The following is an 18,743-nucleotide window of genomic DNA, read 5'->3' as shown; positions in this document are numbered from 1 at the left end:
ATTTTCAGTTTTGACTCTAAGATGGATGGATTGCTTCCCAAATCCTTCTCCTGCACACACTATACTCTTTGAGTTCCAAATATACAGATGGAAACTTAAGGATATAAAACAAAATATTTGGAAAAAAATAAATTACACAATCATTTGTGAGTAGATGTTACATTATTCTATTTTTCCAAAATGAATGGAAACCCTCCAGTTCCAGAATTATCTAGGAGGTCAGTGTCTAACTCTCCCTCCCATGTTCTCTTTCATCACCCTCATGATACACCTAAGGACCCTCCTTGAACTTTGTGTGTGTGTGTGCTCCGTGTGTCCAGCTCTTTGTGAACCCATGGACTGTAGCCCACCAGGCTCCTCCATGGAATTTTCTAGGCAAGAATACTGGAGTGGGTTGCCATTTCCTCCTCCAGGCAATCTTCCTGACCCAGGGATCAAATCCAAGTCTCCCGTCTCCTATCAAACCCAAAGTCTCCTGCACTGGCAGGCAAATTCTTTACCACTGCCTACCTGGGAAGCCCCCTTGGACTTTGGTGTCCCTCAAAGGGTCATCTGTCTGATTCTTATTCCCAAGAGAGCACAATACTCATATCTGAAGAGTTAACACTGCCACTGTTTCTCAGTGCCAAAGGGAGTTTTGTTGCATATCTGTCACCCTCAGGCAACAGATGTGGCTAGTCTACTTCACACAATGCTGCTCTGTCCTCATCCCCATTGAAGTCCTTAGTTGAGAAGGAGCTTAGTTGAGTTTGCTCTGTGCTCAGGCTGTGAATAGAGCTACACAGCCATCGCTCCCGGGCACAGGCTTTGTGCCAGCCAGAGCGACTGGGCTGGAAGGAACACTGATCATCAGCTACGCATATGTTCAAGCCAGCCTTTATAGATCCTTCAGAAACCCATGTTCCTCATAATATTTACACAGACTTTGTTTTTTAGATCAACCGAAGTTTTAGGTTTGCAACAGAACTGAGTAGAAAGTACAGAGAGTCTCCCTACGGTGGTATCATACAGAATAGTTTCACTGCTCTAAAAAATCCTCTGTGGCTGCCTATTCATCCTTCCCTCTCTCCTATTCACTTGCAACCAGTGTTTTTATGTCTCCATAGTTTTGCCTTTCCCAGAATGTCGTATAATTGGAATCATACAGCATGTAGCCTTTCCCAACTAGTCCTTTAGGTTTCTTCCATATCTTTGCATGGCTTGAGAGGTCACTTTTTTGGCGGGGCAGTATTTGGACATAAGTTTTCAACTTATTTGCATAAATACCAGAGTGTGATTCCTGGATTATATGGTAAGAGTATGTTTAGTTTTGTAAGGAACTGTCAAATGGTCTTCTCAAGTGGCTGCACCATTTTGCATTCCCACCAGCAATGAATGAAGGTTCAAATGCTCCTTGTGAGAATTTGGTGGGATCAGTGTTCTGGATTTTGGCCATTCTAATAGGTGTGCGTTGGCATCTCATTATTGCTTTAATTAGCAGTTCCCTGATGACACTTGATGTAGAACATCTCTTCCTACGCTTATTTCCCACATGTACATCTTGTCTGGTGAGTTGTCCATTTGAATCTTTTGCCCATTTTTAAATCTGGTTGTTAATTTTCTTGTTGTTGAGTTTTAACAGTTTTTTTTTTTTTTGTATTTTGGGTAAACATCCTTTATTGGACATGTCTTGTGAGATATTTGCTCCCTGGCTTCTTCTCATTCTCTCCACAGTGTCTTTCACAGAGCATCCTCAAGACAATTTTGTTTCTAGAAACTCATTGTTCTTCTGTGGCATTGGATTTTGCTCTGGATCATGCTATTAGTATTATTACTGAAACTGCCTTCTCCGTCTTAAAATTCCTTCCCTAGAGACTGTGTTCGTCTTAAACAGATTGAAACATGTCATCCCTAATAATCAATTTTGCATGTCAGGGACCTCAGGCCAACCTCTACACGGTCACAAACCCATTACGTCCTAACCCATTACATGGCAGTCTGAACACCCTACACTTGCCTGAAGGGGCCTGGAAACCTACAGAGAATTGTTTTGTGAGGCATGTTTTGTGCATGCCTTTGGAGGCCATGCAGCAGGAGACATCAAGCACCCTCAGGAACTGAGCACGGTTCCCAGCAAGAAAACAGGGGCCTCAGTCACATGGCTGCAAGAAACTGAATTCCGCCAAACACTTCATGAGCTTGAGAGAGAATCTAGACCCTCATGTGGGATGTGATTGTGGCCTGGTGGAGCCTGACCAGAAGACATGCCTGGACTCCTGACCCATGCAAACTATGACATAATACACATGTGTTATTTTAAGCCGTTAAATTTGTGGTCATTTGTCGTGCAACGGAAAATTGCTACAGAGGCTGTACAGGGGGTGTCAGGTTAAAAGAAAGCCCATGAGGTCTTGCTCCCTCTCCTCAGAGAAACCCTTGGACTCCACGGTCAGATCTGTGTGTGAAGTCATCTTCTCGCTGGCCCAAATCCCTTCAGTTGGCCAGAGGAATAGCTCCAATCCCAGTTGGCCCCATTGCTGCCTGCCTGTGGAGAGGGCTCAGCATGCCAGGGTGCTTTCCTCTGGCGTACCTGAAAGGGAGCCGCTTGCATTATGCCCTCCCTCATCATCAGCCTGCCTAAGAAGTGGCTCACTCACTCCTATTGGTCAAGGCTCTGATCATTCCTCCCAGGAGACCCCAGAGCCAGATCTATGCTAGTGCTAAAGAGACTCACACCTGCTAATACAAGTAAATCAGCTAGACAGCAACAACACATCACTAACTACAGAGGTAGAATCTTCCGGTCAGAAGGGGAGCACCAAGATGACCATTTAGAACAAAGGGACCTCCATGAAACAAGATCCAGGGGAATTAGGATAAAACTCCTAGTTCATATTCACAATGAGATTTGAAACGATACTGCATCCACGAAACCAGCCAACCAACCAACAAACCAGGTTTTCACCAAAATAAATGCTCTGAGAATAAACAGTTCTTTGACAAAAATTTAAAACCATAATTGCCAAAAAAAAAATCTAAATAATGACAGTGAATATTATGACAACCCCAAATCTGGATTACATTGATGGAGGATACACACAAGAAAGATTGTGAGAAAAGAAAAATACCTTGGAGAACAGATTTAGTAGTCTAATCTAAGAACAAGCAGAGTTCTAAATGCAAAAACGGAAGCAGGACAAAAATCAATGAAATAATATAAAACAATTCTTCAGAGCTAGAGAAAGTACCTGCTGTATCTGCTAATTGAAAATGCTCATCAAATAATGACAGCATTATTTTTCAAAGCCCATTTCTAATATCAAGAACCATGACGGGTGTGAAGTTCTATTAGAGTTATAAGTTAACAAGGAAAAGAATGGTAACTATGAATTATAGATATTTAGAAAATCAGAATGTAATAATATACCAATCATATACTCTTTTTGGATAATTACTTGTGAAGATACTTTAGTTAAATAAAATCTGAATCAGAGTAAAGATTACAAGAAAGGAAAAGATATGATATATAAGGAAGGACACTAAGTAGTAAAAATCCAATAAAATTTAGAGTAAAATCTAAATAAATTCTGAGAAGTGAAGTGTGATGCAATTAAAAGTAATCTTAAAAAATAAGTCATATTGTAAGAAAATAATTATTACAGTGTCTGGAAAATTGGACAGATTATCCAGTAAAGCTTGGGGAAAGGAAAGAAGAAAGGCGAGGAGAAAAAATAAAAACCTGCAAAGGGTTCCCATTGGGGTAGGAAGTCCAGGACATTGCTATAATTGCTGTTAGAGTCTGAGAGAGAAATGTGGACTCACATGTCTTTGGTAAAATATAATAGTGACCACCAGTAGAACCAAACTAATATGTAGAACTGCCTGGTCAATAAAGAAAACAAATTATAAAAACTGGTACAACAAAGGATAAATCAAGAGAGGAGGATAAAGAGTAAATCTTAGAAGTTCTCATCTTTGGAAAAAAAATTATAACTGTGTGGTGATGGATGTTAACTGGTCTCTTCACAATACAAATATTAAATTACGTTGTATACCTAAAATTAATACAATCTTATATGTCAACATTGTTGTTTAGTCGCTCAGTTGTGTCCAACTCTGTGATCCCATGGACTGTAGCCCGCAAGGCTCCTCTGTTCATGGAATTCTCCAGGCAAGAATACTGGAGTGGGTAGCCATGCCCTCCGCCAAGGGATCTTCCTGACCAGGGATTGAACCCACGTCTCCTGCAAGTCTCCTGCATTGCAGGCAGATCATTTATTGCTGAGCCACCGGGGAAGCCTATCTGTCAATATACCTCAATTAAAAAAAAAGAAAGAGAAGGAGGAAAAAATCATAGGGGAGGGGGCCTTTTGCAGTGTTCCCTCATGGGATCTGCCTTCCACCACACACTTCCTGGCCTCCCCTCCAGAAGAGTTGTCTGCACCAAAGGACCAAGCACTGGGTGTTAAGAGATGTGAAGTAATGGCTGACATCACTTCATCCACCTTTTCTTTTTCCTGGGTCCGAGGAGGCCCTGCAGACTCTCTCTCGCATGCAAGCTCATCATTGCTGAGGGCTGTGGGAAAGTGGAAATCCCACCATTCAGACTTGGGCAATGGGGAGTGAAGGCATCTCCCACAGGTCATGTCTAAGCCACATTCCGGGGAGAGGTTTTCCAGAGCTCCACATTTAGGTACCCATATAACTAATAGTAAAGTGGGCACCATTGTTGTTTGCCTGCTGTGGAAAACCAGGGGAACAGACACTGACTGGCTGGATCAGCTGATATTCTTTGGAGGGGTCTTTGATCATAGTACCATGATGCTTAAACTGGTAAGACTTCCAACATATCTTAACAAGAATGGCTTGAGCTGCAAAAACAGCAGCAACAGAAAATAGACCCTCATACAATTCAGTAGATGGTGAGAAATGGAAATATTTCCTGCCATAGGAGTAAGCAACGGATGTCACAGTCATCAGCAATTGCAGCCACCATGCCTAGTGAGCTAGTGAGCCCAAAGTGCACCCAGGAAGGAGAAGAGTACCTGCAGTCTAGAAGCCATCAGACTGCAGCCACTCCCTGTGTGAGCCCTGAGGCAGCTCAGGGTTGTGAAAACACAGGGTGCTGGCCCCGGAGAGCTGAGGTGTATATAAAGGAGTGATTTATTTCAGTGAGCCCCAACTCTTGCATCTTTCATAACTTGGGATATCTGGTTTTCTTTAATTAACAATAATCTTTTGATGTTCCAATTAGCTGCCCTTTGTTGCAAAACTTACTTCTGTATAACCTGCCTCCTCCCCTTGCCTCCTTGGAACAGTTCTCTCAGGGTTACTTGAGATGCTCCCAGGGTTCAAGTCCTAAAAATTCCCATTGAATAAAACATAACTCTCAACTTCCATTTTGTGAATATTTTGTAAGTCCACAGTGGGTATGTGAGTGCTTTTGAGGAAAGGGAGAGAAATGAAACTATAGCATTTTTAAAGTCTCCTGACTTTGACACAGAAATTCCTCTTATTATAATTTACCATTAGGGGAAATACTTGGTCATGGATATGTAAGAATTTAAAGATGTTCACTGCAAGATTTTCTGTAATCTGAAAACATCACTGAGGGGAACCCTAAGGCTTCATCAGAGATGGAAGAACTGATAACAGTTCTATCAGTCAATGGCTGCAGCCAGTACTAATAAGGGGGTTGATTTATACATATTAATCTGTAAAGTTATATAAAATTAATCAAGTGAAGAAAGTCCCTTGCAGAGCATTGTCTATGTTATGATCACATCCGTGTGTGTACATGTGTATGTGTACATGTTTATCCTTAGAAAGAGGTCTGGCAGGATTGTTTTGATCTCTCTGGTCTCTGGGGAGTGTAAGACTGTAGGGGATATTCACATTTTTCTTTTTTGCATTTCTCTACTGCTTGATTTTTCCATGATGAGAATGTTACCTTCTATTAAAGAAATGACAGTCGATTTAGTGGGAAAGTAGTATTTTGGGGGATACATTTGGAAATCTGAAGAATTATTACTTTACACAAGGAGACTCTCAGTGGGTAGTTATTTGGTTTTCTCTGTTACCTTGCTTATTTAATCTTAGCAACATTATAGAGTGATTTTCCTAGTTGACTTGCACAGAATACTCTGCCCTTTTGGGGGCCAATTTTATGGAATCCAAGAATAAGCCTATAGGCTCACTCTGGTTATTTAGTAATGTTTAAATTTCCCAAGTAACAGGCATTATTTATTATTGTCTGATCATCAACATAACTATATAAAAAACTATATGTTGATGATCAGATGACAATAGGCTGTGACAGGAAATTTTTAAAAAATGAGAATCTATTGCTTCCAAGAGGTTCAGAAAGCATTATGGACATAATCTCAGAAAAATTTAATAGAGTACTAAAAACTAAGTAGAGATAGATGCTATGACCATTTTATGAGTGGGAACTGAGGTATCCTGAGCTATGCACACACTGGCAAAATGGAAACACTAGGAATAGATGTAAAAGCTTTTGATTCTTTTCCAGACCTTCATCCAAAAGTCCCTTACCTCCCTTTGATACCATTCTGGTCAAAATTCTTGGTGGTTCTGTTTTTCAGTCTGCCAGTAACAATTATGTCACAAACATCAAAGCAGTTACACATCCATAATCATTTCTGGTCAGTAAGGATACCTCATGTGTAACTTGCATCATTTTTTAACGAGCAGCAACGCTTCAGTCACAGAGATTTTGTCTTAAATCATCCACTGGACTATTTCTATTTAGAATATTTTTTGTTTTGTTTAAATAAAAAAACAAGTACATGTAGGGAGAAGGTTAGAACTTATCATCTTTAAAAATCAAGGTTGAGAAAAGTCTGTCTTTCATTAGTTCTCCAGAATTTTTAACAGCTGTTTAATAACCTTTCCTGCAGTTAGATGCCCATTTGCAGCACTTCCCTTTTCTGATCTGTCTTCTGAATCATCAGCAGACCTGACACCGTTAGTAATGATGTGTGCTGAAGGGCAGGTTTCCTCCTAACCACCCCCTCCCGCGGCCGGTCACTCCTACTTAAGGCAACTGACTCAGGCTTCTCCGGGGTTTTTCGCCTTGCAGTTTCTCTCTATATATGGTAACAATACTCCACAGATCTGCGCGTGCTTCCCGGAGGAAAACTGGAAGGAGAAGTCACGTGAGCGCAGCTGGAGCCTGCGGTTGGCCTGGCAGCTCCTCCGCAGTGGAAGGTGAGCTGCGACCAGGAAAGCACTTAACCTCTTCGCTACCTGCACTTAACCACTCCTCGCTACCGCCAGGAGCCGCCGGCTTCCCGGGGCGCATCCCGGTCCGGGTCCGGGTCCGGGTCCTGGCGCCCCCGCTGCTGCTGCTGCGGTTCTTGGAGTCCTTACCCTCCTGCCTGCCGTGACGTCATCGAACAGCGCAGGGCAGTTATCCTCGCTGGGTCACTTTTAAAAGTAATTCCTTGTTAGAGTTAGGCGTGAAGTCCACTGTCAGCTGCTTTCCGCTAGGTTGATGAAGTGCAGTTCTATCCTGGAGGAGGAAGGGAAGCTAAATGCCTCCCTTAAGCAACTTGGAGTTTCTCACCCCTGGGGCTTTAGGGCTCTGCTGAGACGGTGGCACAGAGCCTTGGATAATTTTGCTTTGTGACTTTAGAGAACAATCTCATTGTTATTCATTGTGACCGCCGCTTCCATCTGTAGATTCCCACTACGCCCTTCCCACCGAACTCCCCCAACCCTGCCATGCAGAGATCAACCAATCAATCAATACATACTGTATTGTAATCGATAGTCTCTCTCTTGAAAGTGTTATCAAAACCACGTTCATTATTTGTTCCCTCCACCGTGTCCTTCCTGGGCAAAATCAAACAAAGTCAAACCAGAACCTTCAGGGGGGGAAAAAAAAGTGTGTACTTAGGTCTTAGTAGTCTGAAAATCCTTCTCTCACTTTTTCAGCACAATGCAGATAGATGTCGCTATAAAAGTCGGTGTTTTCTTAAAAGAGATTAGAAGACAAACAGAAATGTGGGCAGCCACAGCGCTTAGTTTTCCCACCCTTTCATTTATTTGGAATGGGGTGGGGAGAAAGTAGTTATTGTCTTCCATCTAGTGGACTACTGTGGAATTGCGTCTTGCCAGTGAAATCCAGTGGCTAAAACTCATACAAATAGTGTACAGATTCAGATAAAGAATGATGAATTCTACACATAAGTCTACTTTCAAGCTTCCGAGTTCCACAGGTTAAAAAAATATGAGTATTCTTGGTTGTAGGTTTTTTCCCTTTCATCACTTCACATTGCCATTCCCTTTTGGCCTGCAGAGTTTCTGCTGAAAAATCAACTGATAGCCTTATGGGAGTTCACTTGTATGTTATTTGTTGCTTTTCACTTGCTGCTTTTAGTATTCTTTGTTTATATTTAATTTTCATCGTTTTGATTACAGTGTGTTCTGGCTGTATGTGGCGCTGTGCTTCCTGGACTTTGATAACTTTCTTTTCCCAGGTTAGGGAGCTTTTCAGCAATTATATCTTCATATTGTCTTGGGCCTGTTCTCCCTCTGTTCTCCTTCTGGTGCCCCTGTAATGTGAAAAAACAATAAAAGAACACAACAATAAACATTCATTGCAAAACTGGATAGCAGGAGTTTATGTTAAATCGAGATGGAAAGAATCAAGGAAATCCCCCTTACAGAACCATGTGATGAAAGCTGTGGGCAGTGAGAAAAAATCTCCCTTATCAATGAATCAATTGTATTCACTATACTCTGGAAACAATGGCTGGAAACCACTGTCCAAGAAAGCAGACCAAACAAAGTGGTCTAAGTCTTTACTGCCATTGTGGACCAGGGTATCCTATACATCCAGCTAGCCATCCACATTTTTCAGTTTTTTCCTTTATTTCTTATCTCTCCATTTTTCTCTATTACCACTACTATGAATGGCTAATAGCTAATTTTCCATATTCTTTTCCATCTTAGCTGCAACCAGCCTGCATATTAGTTGCCAGACTAATCTTCCTTAAACTATTGCTTGGAACTCTCCTGGAACTTTCTCTTTCTTCCTAAATTCCTCTTCCATCTGGTTTCACTGCTACTTTAATCTGGTCTCATCCTACCTACACTGTTTCATTCCCTACTCTTGAACTTTTTGCCAGTTGATTCATGCCTCCTTGAATAACGCTGCTTGCTATTCCCTCCAAGCCTTGACACAGCCCCTCTCACAAGGAACACCTGTCCTTCCTTCCTTCTGTGCAGCCCATTTGTCCTCATCATTCAGAATCCAGCTTAGCTGTGCCTCTCCATGGACAACCTCCTTGCTTGTGAAATCTTAGAGGAATTAGAGGTTGTATTCTGAAACTGAGTCCTTGTGCAAATACTGTCCAACGGTTTACTGTTATTTCCCAGGTTTGAGTCCCAGTTCCTCCAAAATCTGTTGTGTATACTCCAGGCCAGATATGCTTCCTCATCCTCATTCCAGCCCCCCTCAGGATCTACACTTCTGGGAACACCAGGAGCTCTTAGAAACTTGTTGATGGTTTGCTTGAGCCTCAACCCAATACTGCAAGGAAGATGCAGCTGGTACAGTTAATCCCATTTCATGGATGAGGATGCTGAGGCCCAGAGCATTTGCAAGGTTTGCCCTTGTCAGTGACAGAGCTAGGGCAGGGGCACTGGGGTCTCCTCCGTGTCCAGGGCTCCCCTTGGCGCGCCCTGCTGCCCTTGGACCTGCACTAATAGGTGAAGTCCCGCCTTACGCCCTTCTTTACTTTCAGATAGTACCTTCATTTTCTTACAGATAACGGACATGGGCTTATGTTGCAGGGAGCTGCCAGGCAAGAGGTCATAACCAGGGCGTGTAGTTATGCCTCCTGCTTGGCAATTTCAGTTCTTCCTGGGTGGTTATGCCACATTTTCAGCCCACACCCATTTGTCCTGTTTGCAAACCACAAACTGGTTCTCTGGCAGTTACATTTTTCAGCACCGCCTCTGGTTAAGTGACTGATTTGCTTGTTTGAACCTTTAAACAACTCTGACCGTCTCCCGCCCCATCCAACCTGATGAAAGCTATTCTGGGGGACCCAGGCTCACACCAAGCATTTAAGAATAGCTACTACAAAGCTGTCTTAACCAGAGTCGTTAGGCTGTCAGGAGGATTTCTAGGCAGTTCCAACTCTGGCCACAGGATGGGTTAATTTTCCATCCTGTGTGCATCTCCAGTGCCTCGCAGCATGGAATACCTCCACTGATGTGTTGGAGCTCACAGTCCTGGGTCAGGTCCCGAGATGGTGGTTGGCTCAGCAGGAGAACTTGGAGCAAAGGAAAAATATCATATCTACATGTAGCTGAGCAACTCAGAGAGATGGCATTGCTGAAGTTTGTCCAATTAAATGTCTAGAAGATAAGTGCTAACAAGATTTTTAAGCAATTCTACTGACTCAGAATAATTTCATGTATTCATTGTACAAAAAGCGGTGGCAAGACAATCTAAATATGCAATCATAACAAGTGACTTTTATAACTGCATGTCTAATGAAATGATCAGAACTTATCTAAAAGGGTCATGGAATGCAATATTATTACCTTTGTTTTATGATGATACTGTTAACGTATTAAGAAGATTAGTTTCCAACTAAGCTGTAAAAAACTTTCAGGATACTTGTGGCAAGAAATTTTCAACTATGAATTTGATTCAAAAGTTTCAGTTATATAGATGAATAAGTCCTTAGGTTTCTACTTAAAGCACAGAGCCTATAGTTGACAATACTGTATTGTATACTTGAGATTTTGCTAAGAGGGTAAAACTTAAGTTACACACATACAAAAAACAATAATAAATAATTAGGGCAGGAGGAAGCTTTCAGTGCTATTGGAGATGTTTCTGTTGTAGATTGTGGTGATAGTTTCATGGGTTAATATTTATCTCCAAACTCATCAAATTGGATACACATTAAACATGTACAAATTTTTGTATATCATACATCAATAAAGTGTTTTTCTGAAAGAATTATATCAGACTGGGAACTTGCTGTACAATGTAGAGAGGCAGCGTACCTGTGAGGATCTCAGAACTATTACTACTGAAAACTGCCCATATAGCAATGACATAACTTTTACAGAATGCAAAACATGGTTACAAACTTCATTTCCTTTGCCTTCCTGGCAAACCAGCTATTCTGATCCCTGTTTTGCAGGCTTAGAAAGTCCAATGGCTTCCAACTCTTACATGCCTCCTACTGTGGTGGGGGTGGGGGTAAGGGGCTTCAACCTGAAGCCTTGCCATGTGACTTCACATCCATTAACTATCCAGACATCAGTCAGTTAAGATACAATATAACATGATATAATATTGACTAGTCATCCCTTAGAATATGTTTGTCTACACTATTATTTTTCCAGTCTTATGGAAATTTGGATGTTCCCTGAGCCAATTTCTAATGTGGCACCTTGGAGAAAAAAAATCGCTGAAAAATATTTTATTCCTTAAATTTCATTGTGTGTGGGTCACCTAGATTGTATGATTCTTCCTATCACTTCACACAAAGCTTAATGAAGATGACAGAGGGCTGAGGTCACATCCATGATGTCTGAACTTTTTGTTGTCTAAGAGCATCTGCAAAGCCACTAGCTAAGTGCTTTGGATCAGAACCCCTAAGGCCCAGAATATCTAGTCAATCAACCTCGGATATAGTCTTCACAAAACAATAAACCCAAGATGAGAGATTGGAAAACACACTGGAGACCATTACTTATCTTTGATTCTTCTCAGATTTATCAGACCTTCTCTTCCTTAAGCCCTGGATGCAAACCACATCTTTTCCACCTAATGTGATAGATTTGAACTGATAGATGGTGTTGGTATCCCATGATATATTAGAACATCAGATTTCCTGCTGAAAAAATCCTGGGGAAGTTTGTAGGACCAGGTCGACTCAGTAGAAAATTCTGTATTGACATTATATGTCCAAGATTCTAGTTTCTGATTTCTTGAGTGCCTAGGGAAGGTTATTGCTGTTGGAAATGAAAGCTTGATTGATTAGAACAGAGATGTGCCTTTTAAAAGATTGAATTGCCGGCTTTAAAGGATCAAATTCAACTCTCAAGAGGGAGGCTGCCCTTATAACTCTTTTTTTTTTTTCCTCCCTAGGCAGTTGTGATTCTTTGTCCCCCCACCCCCCCATACCTTGAAATAGCGAATTGTGGACTACCTTACTGTGTGAAGAGTCTTGGGTAAACTGGCCTTCAGACCTAGGTCTGGAGATCATAATCTGTTAGTAGAAAGCTGAAAAAATCCACACATTAGAGGCAAAGCAAGACATGTTTTCTCACTTCAAATGAAGTCTGCAAAAGGTGCTCTTAGTGGGAGTGGATATTCAGTAAGTAAAGTTAAAGACTGAAGAATCACTTAGCAATGGCCTTGCAGGTTGGGCTGGCACTCCGTACTTCTAACTGTGGCTTCCTTCTGGTTAGACTCAGTATCCTGTGTCTGATTGGTGTGCCACACAGGGTCTATGTTCTCTACCCTCTCATGAAGCATGCACTATGCCTGGATCATGGCTCCAAGGCAAAAATGAAACCTGATCTCTCAATGCGACAGAGGAGCAGACTGGACACTCAAGGCACTCAGAGGCGTTGTAGGTAGGGAATTATTCTGAGTCAAACCATCTCCCTTTCCCAAGCCTTTATAAACTGACACTTGCATAACACGATCAACCTATCAGTAACATCATCTTTGCCTTTTGCAAATTGATTTATTTTTTGTGCATTTGTTAAAATCACATAGTGTTCATTCATATACAGTTTAAGATATTTTCCTATGACTGGAAGTTCCCTGGTGGTCCAGTGGTTAGGGCTTTCAATGCCATGGCCCAGGCTTGATTCCTGGTCAGTGAACCAAAATCCTAAAAGCCGCATGGTGAAGTTGGAAAAGCAAACAAAATATAAATTTTTTCCTATGAAAAGAAAGATGTTCTGTTTTTTAATGAGAAAACATAAAATTCACCATTTAGACCATTTAAAAGTAAACAATTCTGTAGTTTTCGGTAATTTACACTTTTGTACAACTATCATGCTAACTCTAGACCATTTCTAGGAAACCCCAAAAGAAAACCCACATGTGCCAGCCCAATGTGCCATCTACCTCTACCTACTTTTGGTAGATCAAAGGTTGTAAATTACTTAATTTATATGGCTTTGGCTAGATAGAACGTGCACACGTGCAGGAGTTGGGAAGTATTCAGAAGAGTACATGGTGAATAGTTACTCTTCTTGCCTTCATCCCCTCCTGACCTAGTTTCTCTCTCTGGTGACATGTTTTTACCCATTTCTTTATCCTTCTAGAGATAGTTAATGCTTATACTCATATACACAAATACACCGCTTCCTATGTGATATAAGCATATGATATTTCATGCATAACTCTATTTACATAACTGCTTTCATTTTTAGTCAATTTGATCCCAGGAAGGTCCATGTGAGTCAACAGCCACACCCATAACTTCTCAAGAAATGCCTCCTAGGGTACTTTGATCTCATTAAGATTCAGATGACTGCACCTTCACTCTCTTTTCCCAGAGACATTTTGTCAATAGAAATAAATTACTAGGGCCACATAAGTCTAATCAGTAGACTCAACAATGGGTGTATTGGATCTATGCCCAATCTTTGCCTTAATTTAAGACTTTTTTTTTTTTGCCTGTGAGAACTGAGAGCTTCAATTTTCAACCCTAAAAGTTCTGGAATTTCTGAACGTTGGCAGCTCTGCTGGACTCATCCTGGCTCTGCTCCATGTGTCTTTTCATTCCAGAACCAGACTGAAGAAGTAGCTACCACATGAGACTTGATGGTCTCAGAGTGCGGGCAGAACATAAGGGCTGATGGGAATACCCAGCGTTTCTAGAAACCTCTGCTCAGGTGAGGCCAATGGCTCCTCTGCTTCTCAACCATCTTGGCAAGTTGAGTGGCCAAGCCCCAGTCAGTAGGATGAGGAGGTCTACAGGGAGAACTGGAAGAGCAGGGAAGGAAATGGAAGTTGTGAGCCAACGATACAATCTCCATGCCTCATGAGGTCGGAATGTTGCAACTCTCTCCATAGAGAAGGACAGTGAGGCACAGACAGGCTGAGTGCCTTGTGCAAGGTCCCAGGGCTCCTTAGTGGAAGAGCCAAGATGTGATCCTAAGGGGTCTGACTTTGGGAGGCTGAATCATTCTCCAGATGCCTCCTCTGGGAGCTCTCATTTTGGTGAACTACCTGTACCATCTTGTCTAAATTGTCAGCAGGCTTTAATAAAAACAATTTTAGTAGATGACTCAAATATGGCAGTAATAAAACTTTGTAAAATGGTGTTATGGATTTCCTCCAGAAATAATTCATTAAATTGATGCCAGTTGTAACTTGTGAGATCATAAAGCTCAATGCAGGGGTATTGAAAGCATGAAGGTAATCCAGTCACAGTTTGTTCAAAAACCCCTCAGCCTCCTCTCTGAATTGCTTTGCTACACGTTCAATCAGAACCAAAGAATATAAAAACTCAAGGTATCAGATCATGAAAAGAGTTTAAATTCATGGATCTTATACCCAGATGAGGAAATCTTTTAGGACAAATCCTAAAAGATTTGTCATCTTCAACCTGAGTGTCTGGATTCAATGGAAATCCAGCCCTTGTTAAACAACATGGTCAGGAAAACAGTGATTAAAGCCACATGTTACAAGCCTGTCACAGGCAGGGCTTAGAATTCCAAATATGGCCTCCTCATCATCCTTGACCCTTCATCCTTTTACCACTCCCTTTTCTTCAGAACTGGCTCATGTTTGTCTGGCAAAAGAATTTTCTATAAATTGTATTTAGTCTTATCTCTTGAGAGGCATGGAGCTCTGAACTATTAGAGGGTACAGCTCCCAACCACTCCCTAAATAAATAACTTTATATGCAGATGAAACCAAATTAAAATGAAGCCAATTGTGGCCTTGAGGCAATTGTCACAAAACATAAGCAAACACCATGAATGACTTATATGGGATGGCAGAAGTGAGGGGAGAGGTGATTGGGTTTTATGGAGCTGATTCCGTGCTGGGCTTTGTGGAGGTGGACAACTAGGGCTGGAAGGATGAGGGACGCTGTACACACATACTGCCGCTGAGTGAGAGTCAGAGAGAATCTGGTGCAATGGCCATGCTGGGGAAGTCCTTCTGGAGAAAAGCAAGTGGGTGCCATTAGTATTTGTCCATACACTGGGCTGGTCCTTCTGTGCAAGCAGCTACTTTTGCCCTGAGAACATCTTCACCCATTGAATCGGTAGAATCAGTAGAACCACTAATGATGATCTTTGATGCTCAGTAGCTTGACAGCATAGAATGTTTACATTTCAAACAAGCCAATAGAGAAAGTGGTGGATAGCCTTCCATGCAGTGATTCTGGAACCCACAATCCTTCCATCTAGTGAGGCTGCCATCTTTTTAGTCTCAGAGTTCTCCACTTGAGGTTTCTAAGAGTAATGTCTATTGGATTTGCCCACGTTTCATCAGCCAGGATGGTCAGGGGGTTCTATCTAATTGTATGGGAGCTGTGAAGTGTAGTTTTCCTGGGCACCTAAGGGGAAAGTGAAAGAGTTTAAAGAACACATCACCAGACTTGTAGAGGCAAAACCTCTATAGGTAAGAATCACGTGATGTCTACATCCATGAAGAAAAACCTCTCTGATAATTCAAGGGATTCTCTATTCTTCACCAAAAGAAGTTCAGAGTCGTTGGCACCTGGCAGTGAGCCCTTAACAGCGGAGCACTAGCCTTCCTTTCTAGGTTCACGTCTTACTGCTCCCTGTCCAGCCCCCACCTCACTACCCATGCACTTCACACTCTGCCCAGAGCAGACTATGGGCTATTCTTTGAAAGTGCCACGTATCTTCACACCTTTGGGTGTTTGCAAATGTTGTTTTTTTCTGAGACACCCACTCCTCCACCACAAGAGCCAGCCTAGACACCTCTTCTCTGTGAGCCCTTCCTTGGTCTCCCTCCCCCAGGCCAAATTAATTGCCACATTCCACATGCTCCCACAGCTTCCTGTATCATATTTTATTATAACTTACAATACTGCATCACACTTAGGTATTGTTGTTCAGTCGCTAAGTCGTGTCCAACTCCTTGCAACTCCATGGACTGCAGCACACCAGGCTCCTCTGTCCTTCACTATTTCCTGGAGTTTGCTCAAATTCATGTCCATTGAATCAATAATGCCATCCAACCATCTCATCCTCTGCTACCGCTTTCTCCTTTTGCCCTCAACCTTTCCCAGCATCACAGTCTTTTCCAGTGAGTTGGCTCTTCGCCTCAGGTGGCCAAAGTGTTGGAGCTTCAGCTTCAGCAACAGTCCCTCCAATGAATATTCAGAGTTGATTTCCTTAAGGATTGACTGGTTTGATCTCCTTGCAGTCCAAGGGACTCTCAAGAGTCTTTTCCAGCACCAAATATTTCCCCTCATTTTACAGTAGGTCTGTGGTCTCTCCCCCTGAACTGTCCAATGTGAGGAAAGAAACCTGTGTGAGATGTACCCCTGGGAGTCCTGAAGGATATCAGCGTCTAACTGAAGAGGTTCTTATGGAATATGTCAAGAATCAAACAGAAATTTGGGATACAGTAAATAGACTGAGTTTTATTTTAAGAAAAGTTGTAAGCTTTTTGGAAATGTATCCTAGATGCATTGTTCATCCCTGGGGAAAGAGAAAAGCTAAAAGAAAGCATGGGTAATACATTTCAGAGGCTAAGATAATCATAATATTGTGTTCTTTGAAGCCACAATGCTGGTTCAGGCACATGGTTTAGTTGCTAAGTCATGTCCAACTCTTGCAATGCCATGGACTGTAGCCCACTGGGCTCCTCCGTCCATGAGATTCTCCAGGCAAGAATACTGGAGTGGGTTGCCATTTCCTTCTCCAAGTTCAGGTACATGGAAGAGGATAAAACCAAGCTCAGTGAGAGTCTCTGATAAAATGCAGTCGTAACACAGTTGCATGGAAGAAGCCTAAAGTCTTCAGAGAAATGCAGAGAAGAAACACGCTTATATTAACATTTCATTGCTTGGTCCTGATAAGGGGAGCCCTTCCATGGGGTACGTGTGAAGCTTAGAGCTGAGCCCTGCTGAGGGTACTTTGAATCCTTCTATCCTCATAAATGAGCTTGAACTTCCACTTTAACAAAGTCATCACAGACAGCTACCCTTCAAAAGGAACTTCTCCATGACCAGAATGGGTTGCGAGATGAAGAGGCATTTATGACTCTGGGCTTAGAAACTTTCAGGGTGAGGTGAGTTGGCCTCTTATTCAGAGTTTTTATGTCCTGTGCTTCTCATTTCATGTGCTGGTGTCCACACAAGCTTACAATCTCTTTCCTTCTCCACAAGCTTACAATCTCTTTCCTTCTCCCTCTCCTGGCTCTGGTTCCCCACTGCCTCCGGCCAGACTTTCTAGGACAAACTTTCCTAGCTGTCAATGCCACGCTTATTGCTCCCGGTCCGGTTAAAAATAGATGCTGTTCTGCTGCTTCAGTCCTCAAAGAATAAGAGATGAGGTCATTTTCTGCTCGGAGAGTAGATCCAGGCTAAGTGATTGGCACCAGTGCCTTCAATTGCCAAGGAAACAGGTGTTCAAATGACTTCTCCCATCCTGTTAAATACCCTTTTCATACATTGATCCAGAGACATGTTTTCATGCTCATGACTGAATAGGCAGCCCTGTAATTTATCAGCTACATCCATTTCCCACCCCACCCCCCAGCAACAGTTTCTCTTCAATTTTTTCCAAGATTGTCTATTGTCTCCATAAGTTTCTGTCCAAGCTGAGAGATAGAAGGGTGATCTTATGGAATTAAACAGCAAACAGCAACAAGCACGTAATTTAACAGGACTTGCAGGCATGGCTAATGGGGTTCCTTCTAACTGATTTTCCTGTGTTTTCTGAAAACGGCTTAAAGTTACTAAAACTTAAAGTTTCAGAAATGACTCCTCAGTGAAACTGGGGCCAAGGCAGGGGGATACAGAGAAAGAAAGAGAATTTAAAAATGAAAGTACAGAACACTAGAAATAAGGGACATATCAATTCAATTTCTTTCAAAGTCTTTTAAAAAGTCTTTCAGTTATCGTGTAGCATATTAAACACAAGAGGTGTGGAAACCACAAAACATGTTTATACCCGAGCAGCTGAGTTCTTCACAAATACCCCAGTACAACACCAGGATCAGGAAGCAACTTCAGCTTTCAGCCCCTAAACTGGGCAAATGATTACAGCAGTTCAGAGTGGCAAGTGAGGCAGATTTTTAGAGATTTTGGGGGTCCTAATTCCAACTTTAACTTTGAGCCTTTCCCTGACTCTGAACAAACGACTTTATTTCTTAAGACCTTGGTTTCTTCATCTGCAAATTGAGGAAACGGAGTTAGATGATTTCCAAGGTCACTTCTGGTTCTAATGTTCTGTGTATGCCATTTTCTAGTGGGTATATTGTATCATCTGGAAATTCCATAGTGCTCCTGCCCCTGACTTACATCAAAAACAAAACAAAACAAAAAAAATGGCAACAACAGTGAAATTAATTCCTTGTTGATTTGCCTAGGTATTTTCAGTTCTGAAAGAGTCTTTGTGAAAGTGGGGGTATATGCATCTGTCTGGGGTATGTATTTGTGTAGGATGTTATATACAGATTTGAAAGCCTTAAAGTAACCAGGTAAAGCCACAGTGTTTAGCAGACTAAAACCCAGAGTACCAGCCACAGGAAGACA

At 41.9% G+C, this 18,743-nt stretch overlaps 2 long non-coding RNA genes across 7 annotated transcripts in view; one reads left to right on the top strand and one right to left on the bottom strand.

Moving 5' to 3' along the window:
• The first annotated feature begins 7,062 nt into the window (after positions 1-7,062).
• Positions 7,063-18,743, top strand: part of LOC145532840 (uncharacterized) — a 109,489-nt gene continuing 97,808 nt past the window's right edge. For all 6 annotated transcript variants that reach the window (XR_014073609.1, XR_014073608.1, XR_014073604.1 and 3 more), the window contains exon 1: positions 7,063-7,209. This is a non-coding gene — a long non-coding RNA (uncharacterized LOC145532840). The remainder of the gene's footprint in view (positions 7,210-18,743) is intronic.
• LOC145532845 (uncharacterized) lies at positions 8,025-12,259 on the bottom strand. Its single transcript, XR_014073618.1, has 2 exons — positions 10,218-12,259; positions 8,025-8,558 (listed from the first exon to the last, which is right to left on the bottom strand). It is a non-coding gene; the product is annotated as an uncharacterized LOC145532845 (long non-coding RNA).

Source organism: Giraffa tippelskirchi, chromosome 13 (assembly GCF_054371585.1).
Source record: "Giraffa tippelskirchi isolate mGirTip1 chromosome 13, T2T-mGirTip1v1.2.pri, whole genome shotgun sequence".
NCBI classification, from domain to species: Eukaryota; Metazoa; Chordata; class Mammalia; order Artiodactyla; family Giraffidae; genus Giraffa; species Giraffa tippelskirchi.
This window is presented reverse-complemented; position numbering and strand designations above follow the sequence as displayed.